Raw genomic sequence first — 14,973 nt, forward strand, 5'->3', positions numbered from 1 at the left:
CTACAAGCACAACAAAAAGAAACTTGACTCATGAGGTGAGAAGGTAATTTTCATTGGATATGACAAAAATAGTCCAGCTTATTTTGTTTATTATCCAAATAGTGAAAGAGTACTAAAACACAGACTGCTAAAATTTGTCATCTCCAGAGCAATAAACCCAGATTGAGATGAGCTTAGGCCAGGATGATGATCATCAGTTAGACTCAGGGAGACCAAACAGAAAGTCACATACATAGGAAAGAGTGCAGGAACATATGGAAATGGGCAGCCCTGTATCTGACCGTGTGACACAGCCAACCAGTGCAGACAATGTGAGACAATCAACTAGAACCAAAAAGAAGCCCAGTTACTTAAATGGTTATGTGACTTGGGCTATTGACGATGACCAAGTGTTCACTAACATTGACTACTGTTATAGACTGGCGTGTGGTGTCCCACAGACATTTAAAGAGGCAAGGAGTTCACTTAATGCTGACAAGTGGATGAAAGCTATGGACAAAGAGATGGCGTCATTGAGAGAGAACAACATTCACCCTAACACAGCTACCCCAAGGCAAGTGTGCAGTAGGGGGAAGGTGGGTGTATGCACTAAAAAGAAATTAAGATAGCACAAACAAATATAAAGCGGGAGGCAAGGAGGCAAGGAGGCAAGGAGGCAAGGAGGCAAGGAGGCAAGGAGGCAAGGAGGCAAGGAGGCAAGGAGGCAAGGAGGCAAGGAGGCAAGGAGGCAAGGAGGCAAGGAGGCAAGGAGGCAAGGAGGCAAGGAGGCAAGGAGTGGTCTGAGCACCACAATCCCCCAGTGCCAGGCAGAGCGTGCCGCTGCCCTTTATAGGGATCTTGATTAGCGGCATCTACTGCAGCTGGCGCAGATTACAAATCGGGATCAGGTGTGAAACCCTGACAACGACACCAAATGGACGTAAAGACAGCCTATCTTCATGCACCCATAGATTGTGAGCTCTATGTAGAACAACCAGAAGGGTATGAAGTAACAAATACAAAACAGAAGCTAATGTGTAAACTTGAAAAGTCACTATACGGCCTTAAACAGGCAGGTCGTGATTGGAATCTGATGCTCCATTCTTACTTGATTGACAATGACTTTATTCAGAATGAAGCAGATCATTGTGTCTATGTCAACGAAAACCAAAATGATAAAGTCATCATCATAATATGGGTAGATGATTTAATCATAGCTGCGAGTGATGAGGAAGTAATGAAAGAGGTGAAAATCATGCTTACAGCTAGATTTAAAATGAAGGACTTGGGCAAACTGACATATTTTCTGGGTATTGATTTTGATCAGTCAGAAGAGTGTGTTAAGATGTCACAAAGAGAATATGTGGAAAGGTAGCCCTACAGTATTGTCCAACACAAGAGATGCTGGCAGATGTTATGACAAAGCCTGCATCACAGTTGAAGTTGTTGAATTTTTCAAAGTTGTTGTTTGGGTCATGAGTATTTTATTTTGATGTAAATGGGCAAAGATACCAATGATATGAGAGCAAGTGGGGGTGCTGTTAACTGAGAAATATGCTCTCAATTATTTTCCGTTTCATTTTGAAGGGCCAGTCCCAGTTTCCGGTCTGTCCGTTGTGTTTTTATTTGCTTGAAAATAAACGTAACCTCTTCCAGTTCTGCAAAGCATGAGATGTGTCACACATATTATTCCTCCGTAAAAGACCAAGCCGGAATTGAGGGGTAACACGCAGATCTACTGCTCAGATAACCTCTGACAACAGTTCTTATTCTTATATGTCTGATTGATTGGTAAACAGAGACAGTAGAAAATGTTATGGTGTATGCAAAGGCATGCGGAGGAATTACAAACAGCCAAAGAAACATCAGTTTATGTAATGGAAGATGATGATGATGATGAAGGATTGGTAATGTTTCAAGGAGGTCGTAGAGGACAAAGACCCCAGAGAGGGAGTACAGGAAGAATTAGATATCAGAGTGGAATTGAGAAAAGACAAAATAGACAGAGATGACTCATGTTGGCATTGTGGTAAAACAGGCCATTGGTCACGACAGTGTGGGCAAGAGCACCCTTACCAAGTGCACGCACCCCAACTCATTCAGATGATGATGATGAAGAAGAGGAAGGACTAGAAAGTATAAATATAGCAAGTGCATGGGAACTACTGAATAATTTGACAGTAAAACTCTACATGAATTTGGAAGTTAATGGAGTCTTAACAGAATTCCTGTGTGATACAGGAGCTTGCAAAACAGTTTTGACAAGAGCACTTCCAAAAATAAAATATTCAAACACAAAGATAAAAGTTCAAAGTGCCCATGGACACACCAAAACGCAAAAACTCACCGAAAAGATTAATATGACACATCCAAATACAAGCCGATCATGCCAAGTGCAGATAATCATTGATCCAAACAGTGGTGGGTTGTCAGGGCCTGCAAGGCCTTCTCTGCTGGCCCAAAAAAATATCTGAATCACAAACGTTAATTATATTTTGTCCATGAATTTTTATTAAATAATTCCAAATGGTTGGTTCACTTCCTTTCATAGCTTTTCCCCTGATTGTGTCACTTCGAGACATATACTTTCATATTAACAATCACATTCCAGCCATAATCTGTTGTCAGGCAGGGTCAAAGTCAAAGAATCTGTCTGTGGGGGGGCCTGCACAATCAGTTCTGCAAGCCCTTTACGCAAATAATGAGTGTTGATGACGCTGTTGCTTCAACCAATCAGATTTTGAGTTGGCGACATCAACGCCTTCTAGCAGGCCATAGCAATATCAGCATATTCACACCCTCTGATTGCATAGTCAGAGAGTGGACAAGTGGAATAGCGAGGAGAAGCGTACTAGCGAGCTGCGAATAGAAATATAGTTGTGTTTGTTTAATATTGGCATTGTCAACCCACAATGGCTGCAGGAGGAGAAGAAACGGATTCAGTTGCTCATATATTGTTAAAACTGTTTTCTAGATGGAGTTTTGAAGAAAAGCTGGGCATAGTAAAGAAAGGTTGGGTAACTCATAAGTTAGCGAACCTGTCACAACCAGGAAAAGGATTTGCTCGACATTTTCAAACCACAAACTACGACCGGTACCCCTGGGTCACAGGCTCCGAGTGTCACGACTCATCGGGTCCCCGGGCAAGCGGCACAGCAATCACAGCAATTATCTTCCGCACCTGGGAATAATCCCACTAATCAGGCCTGAGTATAAAGGCGGACCCAAAGTTTCAGTCATTGTCTGATCTTGTTAGGATGAGAAGTTCGTATTGTCTTCATCTCCACTTGTGTAGAAAGTCCTGGACTGAAAACCAATTAAACTACCCGCAATCCTACGTGCCTGTGTCTTTTTTTCAAAGAAGATGAGTTCAGCTGAGAGCAACTATGATATTGGGGATAGAGAGCTCCTGGCCATCAAGTTGGCTTTCGAAGAGTGGCGCCACTGGGTTGAGGGAGCAAAATATCCCTTCATTGTGCTCACTGACCACAAGAACTTGCAATACCTATGCGAAGCAAAGAGGTTGAACCCCCGCCAGGCCAGATGGGCTCTCTTCTTCACCAGATTTCAGTTCACCATCTAATATCGCCCTGGTACTCTGAATGGCTGGGCAGATGCTCTTTCATGTATTCACTCACCTGAAAATGCCCCTGAAGAACCAGAGAACATTCTGCCTGACAGGGTGCTCGTGAGCCCCATCCGGTGGAGCCTGGATGAGGAAATCCGGGACGCATCAGGGTCCGACCCCGCACCACTCAACACTCCTGCCGACCGTACCTACGTACCCCAAACCATCCGGGACTCTCTCCTCACCTCTGCACACTCAACACCAGGTACAGGGCATCCAGGTATAAGTGCAACGCTGAACATTCTTCGAGGCAAATACTGGTGGCCAGGTATGTCGAGAGACGTCCAAAGATTTGTCAGCCAATGCCCCGATTGTGCCATGGCGAAAACCCCTCGTCACCTACCAACAGGGAAACTGGAACCCTTACCAATCCCAAATAGACCCTGTCCCATCTCGGCATTGATTATGCCATAGACCTTCCCCCCTCCAAGGGATACACGAGCATCTTAGTGGTCGTGGATCGCTTCTCTAATGCATACAAGTGAGGGGAGTCCCTACACCATCGGAGACAGCAGAGGCCCTCTTCACCCAGGTCTTTCGGAACTTTGGACTGCCGGAGGACAGACACAGGCATGTAGGATTGCAGGTAGTTTAATGGGTTTTCAGTCCGGGACTTTCTACACAAGTGGAGTTGAAGACAATACGAACTTCTCATCCAACGAGATCAGACAATGACTGAAACTTTGGGTCTACTTTTTTACTCAGGCCTGATTAGTGGGATTATTCCCTGGTGCGGCGTGGTCACCAGGTTCCGGAGGATAATTGCTGTGATTGCTTTGCCACTTGCCCGGGGACCCGATGAGTCGTGACACCGAGGTACACTGCAAATTGTATTGCTGGGAGTGCTCGGAGACGAACGCACGGATAATCTGTACGACAGGATAATAGAACTCTATTTGAGGAAAGGAAGGAGGATGGATTTTGTCTACAAATCATCAGAATTTGAGTGAGTAAAATACTGCTATTTTCCTCAATAATACGGAAAGTTTATAAGGTTATTATTGGTGTTTTTTTATGTCTCACATACATTTATTGTGGCTACTGTCCGTTTTTGTGGCTTCCACCACGGGACACCTGAATGCCACAGGGGTATGTAGAAAGTCCATTAATTTTTGCAGCAGAAATTCAAAAGGTCATTGCTGATTTAAGGCCTGAAGCAAGAAAAAAAATGCTGTGAAGAAAGCTCCTAAACCAAAAACAAAGACAGAAATGCTGTCTGTCCTTGGTTTATGTAACTATTGTACAGCATTCATCGCAGAATTTGCAATCATAACTGCACCGCTTTTGAAAGTGGTATGTGAAAACCCATTGGCTATGAATGATGTTCTCTCACCCGGACACCAGAAGCAGATGAAGCATTTGTAGAAATCAAACAACAACTTTGTAGTGTATCTGTACTGGCACATCTAAACAACAAGAAGCCATTTATCCTAACTGTGGACTGTAAACAGTCACACATGACGTTATTACTCTTACAGAAATGTGGGGATAAATTTGGACCAGTAGCTTACCACTCAAAACAGTTGGACAGTGTAGCTAGGGCTTTCCCACCATGTGTACAAGCAGTAGCAGCAGCCACTCTAGCTGTAGAAAATTCGGCTGATGTAGTTCATCCATTTGAACCATTAGTACCACATGCAGTTGATGTTCTCCTACTGCAAGCAAATTGTCTTTTCTATCTCCAGCTAGACAAATAAATTTTACAGCGGTGCTGCTAAGTCAACCACATCTTACCATCAAACGATGAACACAACTCAATCCAGCTACATTTTTACCTTTACCAATAGATGGCACACCTCATGATTGCATAACGGAAACATAACAAGTAGTTCTACCAAGACCAGATTTGCAAGACACACCACTACCTAATGGTTGTGTGTGGTTTGTAGATGGATCATCTTTTAAAGATGACAGAGGAGTCACACACACAGGCTGTGCTGTGGTAGAACTCCTGAACCAGGTCATAACTTCAAGGGCGTTACCAACATCACTATCAGCCCAAGCAGCTGAAATTATAGCATTGATAGAAGCCTGCCAAGTAGCAGAAGGGATGGATGTAACAATTTACACTGATTGCCAATATGCCTATTCCACACTCTTTGTATTTGCAAAAATGTGGCAACAGCGAGGCATGGTGACGACTACAGGAAAAACAGTGACGCATGCAGCACTCTTAAGAGAACTACTAGAAGATATTCTGCTCCCAAGAAAATTAGAAGTAGTAAAATGCAGAGCACATCACTCAGGAACAGATGATTTTACTAAAGGAAATGCCTTTGCTGACAAAATAGCGAAGGAAGCAGAAAAAAAAAATACAGCATGCATGCTGAAAAACTATCTACCGCACCATCATTAATTGACAATGATGCTCAGGAGAATGCGTCAGCTGCTGAAAGACAATCCTGGCTCAAGAGAGGAGCAACAGACTTCAATGGAATTTTGATGATAAATGAAAATGACCCATGGGCCTTGCCATGTGTCAACAGGAGGGATGGAGGTACTTACGTCAAAACACTTCTATACCATTATCCTAAGAATAATAAGAATAAGAATAAGAACAACTTTATTAATCCCGAAGGAAATTGCAGTGCCAGAGTTACAGAATATAAAACAGTAATAAATAATAAAAGAAAGGCAGAATTAGAAATAAAAATAAACTATAAAATATAAAGTGTTTCAGTGAAACTATAAAGTGTCTTAGTTAGCAGTGATAAACCTATAAGTGTCTTAACATTATAATGTAGCAGTTATGAGATGAGATGAAATTCCTACTAAATTCCTACTTAAAAAAAATTTGTGTGCACAATGTATAACATGCTTTAAAAATAATACTCAAGGAAACTAAGACCAAAGAAAGGAAGGTTTCCAGATCAACAATATCCTTTAAAAGTGATGGACATGGATTTTATTGAATTCAATTCTGTAGGAAAATATAGATATTGTTTGGTAATGATTGACAGCCACGGCAAATGGGTGGAAATTTCAACTATGAGAGCGCAAAGACGAGACATCCCCCTCCCTTTTTTTTTTTTGATATTAATGTATTTTATTTCCTGAGTTAGCAACTTGCTCCTTTCCTCACATTCACTGTTCGTAAGTATGTAGTACCACATTCCACCACAGGATGGCGTAAAACCAACTGTGATTAGTTTGCCGAGACGCGGTCACAGCATTAGTTCAGTGCTGTGTTGGACGTCAGTAATGTGGCTAATGTCTGTGTTACAGCCGACAACAAAACCCGCAAAACCTACACAATGAATCATCATCATTCACGTGTGCAACACAACCACTACAAAAGCTGATGCAGAAGCTTTAGTTAAACCTATCTGTAAATATATTCTGCCAACCCATGGCATACTGCAGAGAATAAATGAAGTTGTACACAATGGGTCAAGTTATGGACATTGACTTAAAGAGACATTGTTCTTATCATCCACAAACTGCAGGGTTAGTGGAAAGAACAAATGAAACAGTAAAAAACAGACTAAGAAAATGTATGGAACATACAGGAAAGACATGGCAAGAGTGCATATATATGATAAAAATGTCTATGCTCATAGTTACCATTGTGAATGGTTTGACACCATAATAGATAATACATGGTGGACCATTCAGGTAACCGATGACACATCCAGACCTAGAGAAGGCCCACACAGAAGAAACTTAGTGGAATACATTAGAAATACACTAAGGCAACGAGATGTAACAGACGCAAATGATCTGCCTGAATCTCAATCTGCTCCACAGGTGAAGGTCCGAGTTGGTGATTGGATCTTCGTGAAAGTCATAAAGAGAAGCTGTTGGAGTTCAGCACGCTGGGAAGGACCATTCCAAGTACTTCTGACCACGCCGACTGCAGTGAAAACTGCGGAACGATCTACTTGGATTCATAATCACACTGTAAGGTACTCCCTGTTGATCCTACTAACACTGGCTAGAGGGGAAGGCTGACTACAAAGGGGAGTAAGAAGGATAGTCTTACTCATCTCAAGGCATCGGCTGCATTTGTGAAGAAACCACCAGATCCCTAACCGTTTAGGTTGGAAGGATCCAGGAAGAGCCCTCCAAAACAGGAGCACCCAACTCAGCAGGAGAAGGCAGAGACAAACAATGACAAGTCTGATGAGTAAAGAAGGGCCTATCTCAAACTTATAAAGAACTATGAAATGAGAACAATGCTCCACACCGTGACAGTCTCTGGTGGCGATTGATAAATATAACAGCAGGAGACCAAACTGATTGCTATGTTTGTACTGTAATGCAAATATCAGTGTCTCCTAACCCGAATATACATCCTCATCCAATTAATGAAAGTGAAACCTTGTCCATAATATGGGTGTATTCCCAAGGACTGAATCAGAGATTTTGAATTTTTCAGAATATAACAAATACCTCAGTCCTTCCCTTTCTGCCTTACAATCCATCAAATTGGCGATTACCAGCTAATTATTCTATGGCAACCAACAGAACTGTCATTGAGGGATTAATTCTGATTAAAATGAAAAAGACACCACCATTTTGCATGAAACAACAGTGTGGTAAAAAGGATCATTATCTGGGCCAACTTAAGTGTGCTAAATATGGAAACAGATAGACTAGTTAGGAAAACTTATGACTCCTATAGTAATAGTATATGTGAGGTTGGAAAGTGGGGAATGGATGCGTGCGCCATGAATCTGACTGCCCTCAAGCCATTATTGAAACAATATTCAGTATTGAAACAAACCTCACCAAATTTGGTATTCCACCATGGAGGATTTTCGCATTCCCACATAAATACGGTTCTCCATGCCCAAAAACATATGTATGGATTTGTGGCAGATGAGCATTTCTGTATCTGCCCCAACACTGGTGTGGCACATGCAATTTGGGCCGATTAGGAAGCGCCATGACTTTTATACCAGAGCATAACATGACTCATGGCATACAACCCATTAGGCCAGGGTTGGGCAATTATTTTTTCCATGGGGCCACATAAGAAACATAAAATATTGTGGAGGGCCGGGCCAAAAGGCTGAACTCAATTCTGCATAATATTAATTGTATTTCTCTATAAAAAGCAGTAAATAGCACTGTTTTGACAAGCTGGCAAGAGTATATGTTAAGGTTAAGCAATGAAAAAATGAGGTTGCCTTACAAAAATTTATTCATTCAAATTTCTCAGCACAATGGTAGACAAAATTTTAACATTTTTTACTATTTGTGACTCATATTAGTGAACATTTTCAGTCACATTCACTTCAAAACACATTTTGAGTTCCATATTGACTGTCACTGAACTGTGATTTTGAGAAAAAGGGTCCCAGTTCACTGTTATCTGGTGCCTTAACATGCCTACATTTGTGGTCTAACTACCTCATTTGGTGTTTTAAAGTTCTTTTTTCTTGTTCAGTGAGAGAAATCTAATCTCTGCTGGGCTTTAACGAGTGCATCAAAGTCACGTTGAATGTCTGAAGTGGAGATGTGAAGCACAGCTGACAGATGATCATCAGTGAGAGGATCTATACCTGGATTTTGTAAACTTCATCATTGAAAATGTTTGTTCACAAATGTAGGTAGAGCCAAAGAGAACAAACATCTTCTGAGCATGTCTCCTAATGTTTGGAAAGTTCTCCTCCTTGAGAGAAGAGTAGAAATCCAGCAGATGTCCTGACTTAAAGTGCTCTGCCAGTACTACATCAGACTGCAGGTCGATGAGTTCCAGCTGAATATCACTGGGTGCATCATCCACACGGACGGTTACGGGAGCGGAAATCATGTGCATGTCGTCCTCCATTGTTCTAAGATCCTCAAATCACCTTGAAAACTCATCATACAATGCAAACTGAAAGAGTCAGGACACCAGTTACCAGGAGACAACATACTCTAAGACATCAAACACATCACCAAAATGATCAGACATCTGACATCTCTTCAAACTCTGAATCTGAGTATGAGTGTGTCTACGAGTGCCCAACCTATGATAAGGTCAGGAAACCACTGTCCATACCAGACCGAACCACCCCAGAGCATACTCCCTTTGAAAATTTCCCCTCATCTGAGAGTGAACCGGAGGTGGAGAAAGTACATTCTGTCAGTTCACAGGAAGAGGAATATCAGTCCTCCAACGAGGACGCAGATACTAATGATACAGCTGAAGACACTGATGTGGAGTTGAGAACTCAAACCAGCCCTTGAAGCAGAAAGTCAACGCGTGAAGTAAAACCAGTGATCCGCTTGACCTATGATAAACCTGGAACTCAAGCTGGGGAACCTGTGACTATTGTGCACCAGAGCATGGTCATTCACTTGAACCTCAGTGCCAGAGGAAACCCTGATCTTGTGAAACATCCTAAAACATGCCCCTACAGATCTAAGTCTAAACAGTACAGTTAGATGAGGACATCTACACCTTTTAGAAGGGGGAGGATGTAGCCCGTCTAAAATGTCATTACAGACCATACAGGCTAAAATGTAAAGATGTTTTAACATTTAAGTAAAATTAAATAAGACTGAAATGGCTGTAAAACATTTAATATTTCATGTTTAAAATGTGTTCATAAATGGTTAAAAACAAGGTTTAATCTTATCTAAGGTTGTTGTCATTTATTTGGGAATCGTGCTTTTAATCGCCACAAGCTTGTGTAAAACGTACAGCTCAACATGTGCTTTTGTTTGCATCCGAACTTGTTAAGTGTCAATATGGTATTTTCTGTAATTGTATTGGTTGATGTACACTTAGTGTCCAATCCCATGCGTGAGGGTGGGATCAGAATGAGGAAGGCAATAGAACATCTAGGCGCTTCGACTGCTGCGTTTGCCGAGGGAAGTTTGTGAAGCTAAGCTGAAAGGAGAATGGTCATAAAACATTGTGGATGCAGAGTCTACGTTGCTGTTTTCGACTATTTAACCCTGTGATGAGTGAGTACTCGATGTATATGATTTTTATGCTTAGACGATATGTTTAAGTGCACATATGCAATGCTAATCGAGCGTTAGCATTGTTAGCATTTTACCGCAAGTTAATTTCATACTCTGTATGTAAAGTATATGAGCTTGGAATTGGAGACCTTTGATGCTCAGTGGACCGAGAGGAATTCTCTGGACGTTTCTGCTGAGGCTTAACCGATGAGTTTCACCGAGTGCACTTCGTGATGCCAAGTCATTGCTAACCCGTTTGCCGAGAGGGAATCGCATGGTGATGGACAACATTTGACTATCCATTGCTTCGACACCAAAAGGATTAGTGAGTACATCAAAGCACATACAATTTATTTTGGGGCTTGTGAACAAGTGAAACAGACATTTTCTGTTTTTCTGGTCCAACGATCCCGAGCATCGAATCAGGCCTGCCACGATTGAACTTTCTGAGAAAAACAGAAAGGACTTTAAGGTTATGGTTTTCTAACTGGACTGAACTTGAAGGGATGTACATGGTTTTTGAATATGTTTATGTAGTTGCAAAGCGACAAAATCTCAAATGAACGCTCTACCAATTTTATTTCATTTTTCTTTCTTTTAATTTTGTGAAACTAAACTTTAAATTTGTACTTAAAGAGATCTGTGTTTGTCTTAATTCATATTTTATCCTTAGGAGATGGAGGCACCGCTGTAATCAAAAAGCATAAATAAGTTTAAGTTATCAAAAAATTAGGTATTATTGTTTCTCCTGTTTACCATTGAAAATTTCATCTAAGTAACGTTCCCAGGGCCCAAACCATTGTACTATCACTGCAATAACTAAGAGGTTGGGTGCTACACTGCTCTAACCAAAAATCATCAGACACTCTTTACCTTAGGCTACAGCCGAAGGCTAAAGCCTAAGGTAAAGAGGGAGCTATCAAAGGCCATACCAGGACTCGTATGCACGGCGGGACAGTTAATGACAAGAGAAAGAGAAAATTAAATAAAATACACATGGAAAAAGGAAGAGTACTACAGATGCAATATTTGCGCCGAGAATGCTCATAGAGAAGTACTGAGAAGGCCGGTGGGAGCCGCATTGCCTTTTTGTACACCTTGAAAAGTCATACGACAGGTTGCCAAGAGAGGAGCTCTGGTATCCTATGGCAGAGAAGTGTGTTGCACTGGTGCAGGACATGTATGCTAGCTGGGAGACAGTTGTGCGGTGTGCTGTAAGACGGGACCAGAGAAGTTCAAGGTGGAAGCGGGACTCTGTTGGGGATAGGCCCTGAGTCCCTTCTTGTTCGCAACGGTGACGGACGGCCTGACGGATGAGGGTAGACGTGAATCTCCACGGACCGTGACCTTTGCAGATGCCGTTGTGATCTGTAGTGAGAGCAGAAAACAGGTGGAGGTCAAGATAAGGTAAGATAAGACCTCTGTCTCGTCCCGGACACGGAGGTCTCGGTGGAGGCTGATGTTCCTGCTTTAAAAAAAAACAACATGGCTGATGCATCTTCCGCATCTGCCCGGTCACGTGGTGCACGGCCCCCCGACAGGACGCCGAAGCATCAAAGTAAACCCAGGACTTCAACAACCAGACTCCTAGGAATATGATGAATGAATGGGGAAAAATGAAAGAGAGCCAAGGGTAGAAGCGCTGATTACTGGCGATCGCAAAAGGAGCAGAAATGAGTGTAAAAAGAAGCGAGGAGGGTATCGAAGAGGAGGAGGAGTTCAAAGGCAGGGGGTCCTGATGACGTACCCAACATGTGGAGTCCTGGAAGTGCCTAGGAGAGCCAGCGGTACGGAGGTCAGCGGTTGGATTATTCAACAGCGACAGGTACAAACGAGAGAAAAAGAAATTCAGCACACATGGAGAAATACTGTACGGGGATGACGAGAAAGGCGGCGAGCGAAGGACGGAGGCGGCAAGACAACGGAAAGTGACCCGAAAGTAAGGCGGGGAACTATGACTGAGCGCGTGTCGCGCCGGGCTTCACGGTGACTCCGGTGGGACAGACACAAGGGAATGAGCGGCGTGTGTCCGTGTGTGAAATGTTGGCGCTCTTGAGAGACAGCACCTCCTGCTGTTGACAAAGGGAACGAACATGAAAAAGCTTACGGCACCTGGTATTCCCAGGCGGTCTCCCATCCAAGTACTAACCAGGCCCGACGCTGCTTGGCTTCCGAGATCAGACGAGATCGGGCGTGTTCAGGGTGGTATGGCCGTAAACGAGACTAGCCTACGCGGAAGGGCATTTTATAAGCAGCCGTCCTCCGTCTTTTCCACCTCCAGTCATTTCCAGATCTGTCAGGAGCTCCTTCTATTGCATTTCCATGATTACAGCCAGTGGCACCCAAGGTTACTATAACCAAAAATCATCAGACACACTTTACCTTAGGCTGCAGCCTAAGGTAAAGAGGGAGCTAGCAAAGGCCATACCAGGACTCAAATCCACGGCGGGACAGTTAATGACAAGAGAAAGAGAAAATTAAATAAAATACACATGGAAAAAGGAAGAGTACTACAGATGCAGTATTTGCGCCGAGAATGCTCATAGAGAAGTACAGAGAAGGCCGGTGGGAGCCGCATTGCCTTTTTGTACACCTTGAAAAGTCATACGACAGGTTGCCAAGAGAGGAGCTCTGGTATCCTATGGCAGAGAAGTGTGTTGCACTGGTGCAGGACATGTATGCTAGCTGGGAGACAGTTGTGCGGTGTGCTGTAAGACGGGACCAGAGAAGTTCAAGGTGGAAGCGGGACTCTGTTGGGGATAGGCCCTGAGCCCTTTCTTGTTCGCAACGGTGACGGACGGCCTGACGGATGAGGGTAGACGTGAATCTCCAATGACCGTGACCTTTGCAGATGCCGTTGTGATCTGTAGTGTGAGCAGAAAACAGGTGGAGGTCGAGATAAGATAAGATAAGATAAGATAAGATAAGATAAGATAAGATAAGATAAGAACAACTTTATTAATCCCGAAGGAAACTGTTGTGCCAGAGTTACAGAAAATATAACAGTAATAAATAATAAAAGGCAGAATTGGAAATCAAAATAAACTATAAACTGAAAAGTGTCTCGGTGAAACTACAGAGAGGTGGGGGTATGCTCTGGAAAGGAGAGGAACGAAAGTTAGTCGCAGCAAGACAGCATACATGTGTGGGGATGAGAGGAACTCGGGTGGAACGGTGAGGCTACAGGGAGTGGAGATCAAGAAGCAGGAGCATTTCAGGGACTTGGACACTCTGGATTGTTTGTTGGCCCGATCGTAAATCCACGCTTTTGCGGTGCACCTGCCATGTGCAACGACAACTCCCTGGTTGGGTCACAGCCCGGCCAGGGAGGGTGGGCGCGCGCGACCATAAACAGTGAACCCGGCCTCCGGCGACACAGACTTGCTCTTGAACAGCACAACAGGGGAGAGCGCGGACGCAGTCCCCCACTACCAGAAATTATGCAGTCGAGATTCCCACATTTGGGGAATTCGCAGGGGTCAGCACAGCCGCAGTGCAATGGCTGAGCCTCGCCCTGGGTGAACCACCTTCTTGATCATGGTATATCCCCTGCCAGGTAAGTATGAGTCGCACGCGTCCCGCGCACGGAGCGCTTTCACACGCACGCCGTTCTCAGTCGGGGAGGAACCCATGCGGACTGTTCCGGGAGCTCACACACGATCCCTCTCGCACACACACACACACACACACACACACACTCCGTCAAAAAAAAACGTCAACTCTGAGTTCTGACGGGCCGGGACGCTGAAAACGACACGGGCGCTTCAATTTTCACGAAGAAGTCAGAGGACAACCGGAACACGTTCCTTCCGTCCTCCTGATGCCGCGAGGGGTTTCTGCCGCTCTACGACCGGGAGAACTTCCCCCTGAGCCCAGTCTGACACAGTCTATACAAGGCAATCCATCCGTTTCAAATGCGATCCATTTAGGCTCAATTCTGGTCCATAGTGGGATTTTATTGGGCTGCACGGGGCGAATGGTAGGGACAGGGTTTCAGGCAGACACGCTCGTGTGTCGCTATCTACCGTTCCCTACCGGCAGAAACAACGGGGCCAGTGTCGCTGGTCGCACAGAGCACAGACAAGATCTGGATCCCGTGTATGTTGGTTACAGATGACGTTGTTGGAGGACACGGCAACCATGACATCGGACACAAAAGCGGGGGGTGCACCGTTCCCAGAGGTACTGCAATACCGGGTCGATGCGTGGAGTGGACGGAGCAAGCCCCTATTCCATCTCCCTGTTCTAAAAATCAATTCAATATTTGGTCCCCGGATAGGGGACGTATCAGATATTAAACTGATAAGAACAGATACTACACTTGATCTTAGCCAAAAGGCCGAGAAGCGATAGACCCGCGCCCTCGCTCGACGCCAGCGCATTCCCCGCACCGTCAGCTTCACTCACGACTTCATTCACAACTAAACCCCCACCCCGTCTCCGCCGCTCGGCCCGGAGCGACGCCG

The 14,973-nt window shown here is 44.0% G+C and overlaps 3 non-coding genes across 3 annotated transcripts; all 3 read right to left on the reverse strand.

The window, feature by feature from the left end:
* Positions 1-12,607: 12,607 nt before the first annotated feature.
* Positions 12,608-12,726, reverse strand: LOC147220368 (5S ribosomal RNA). The gene has a single exon (XR_015108529.1). It is a non-coding gene; the product is annotated as a 5S ribosomal RNA (ribosomal RNA).
* Positions 12,727-13,907: 1,181 nt separating this feature from the next.
* On the reverse strand, positions 13,908-14,071 carry LOC147220369 (U1 spliceosomal RNA). Its single transcript, XR_015108217.1, has one exon. It is a non-coding gene; the product is annotated as a U1 spliceosomal RNA (small nuclear RNA).
* A 596-nt stretch (positions 14,072-14,667) lies between these two features.
* Positions 14,668-14,858, reverse strand: LOC147220370 (U2 spliceosomal RNA). The gene has a single exon (XR_015108138.1). It is a non-coding gene; the product is annotated as a U2 spliceosomal RNA (small nuclear RNA).
* Between the last annotated feature and the right edge of the window lie 115 nt (positions 14,859-14,973).

The sequence above is a fragment of the Fistularia commersonii genome, chromosome 24, assembly GCF_037954325.1.
Source record: "Fistularia commersonii isolate RoL2024-O1a breed Wild chromosome 24, RoL_Fcom_v1.0, whole genome shotgun sequence".
Lineage (NCBI taxonomy): Eukaryota > Metazoa > Chordata > Actinopteri > Syngnathiformes > Fistulariidae > Fistularia > Fistularia commersonii.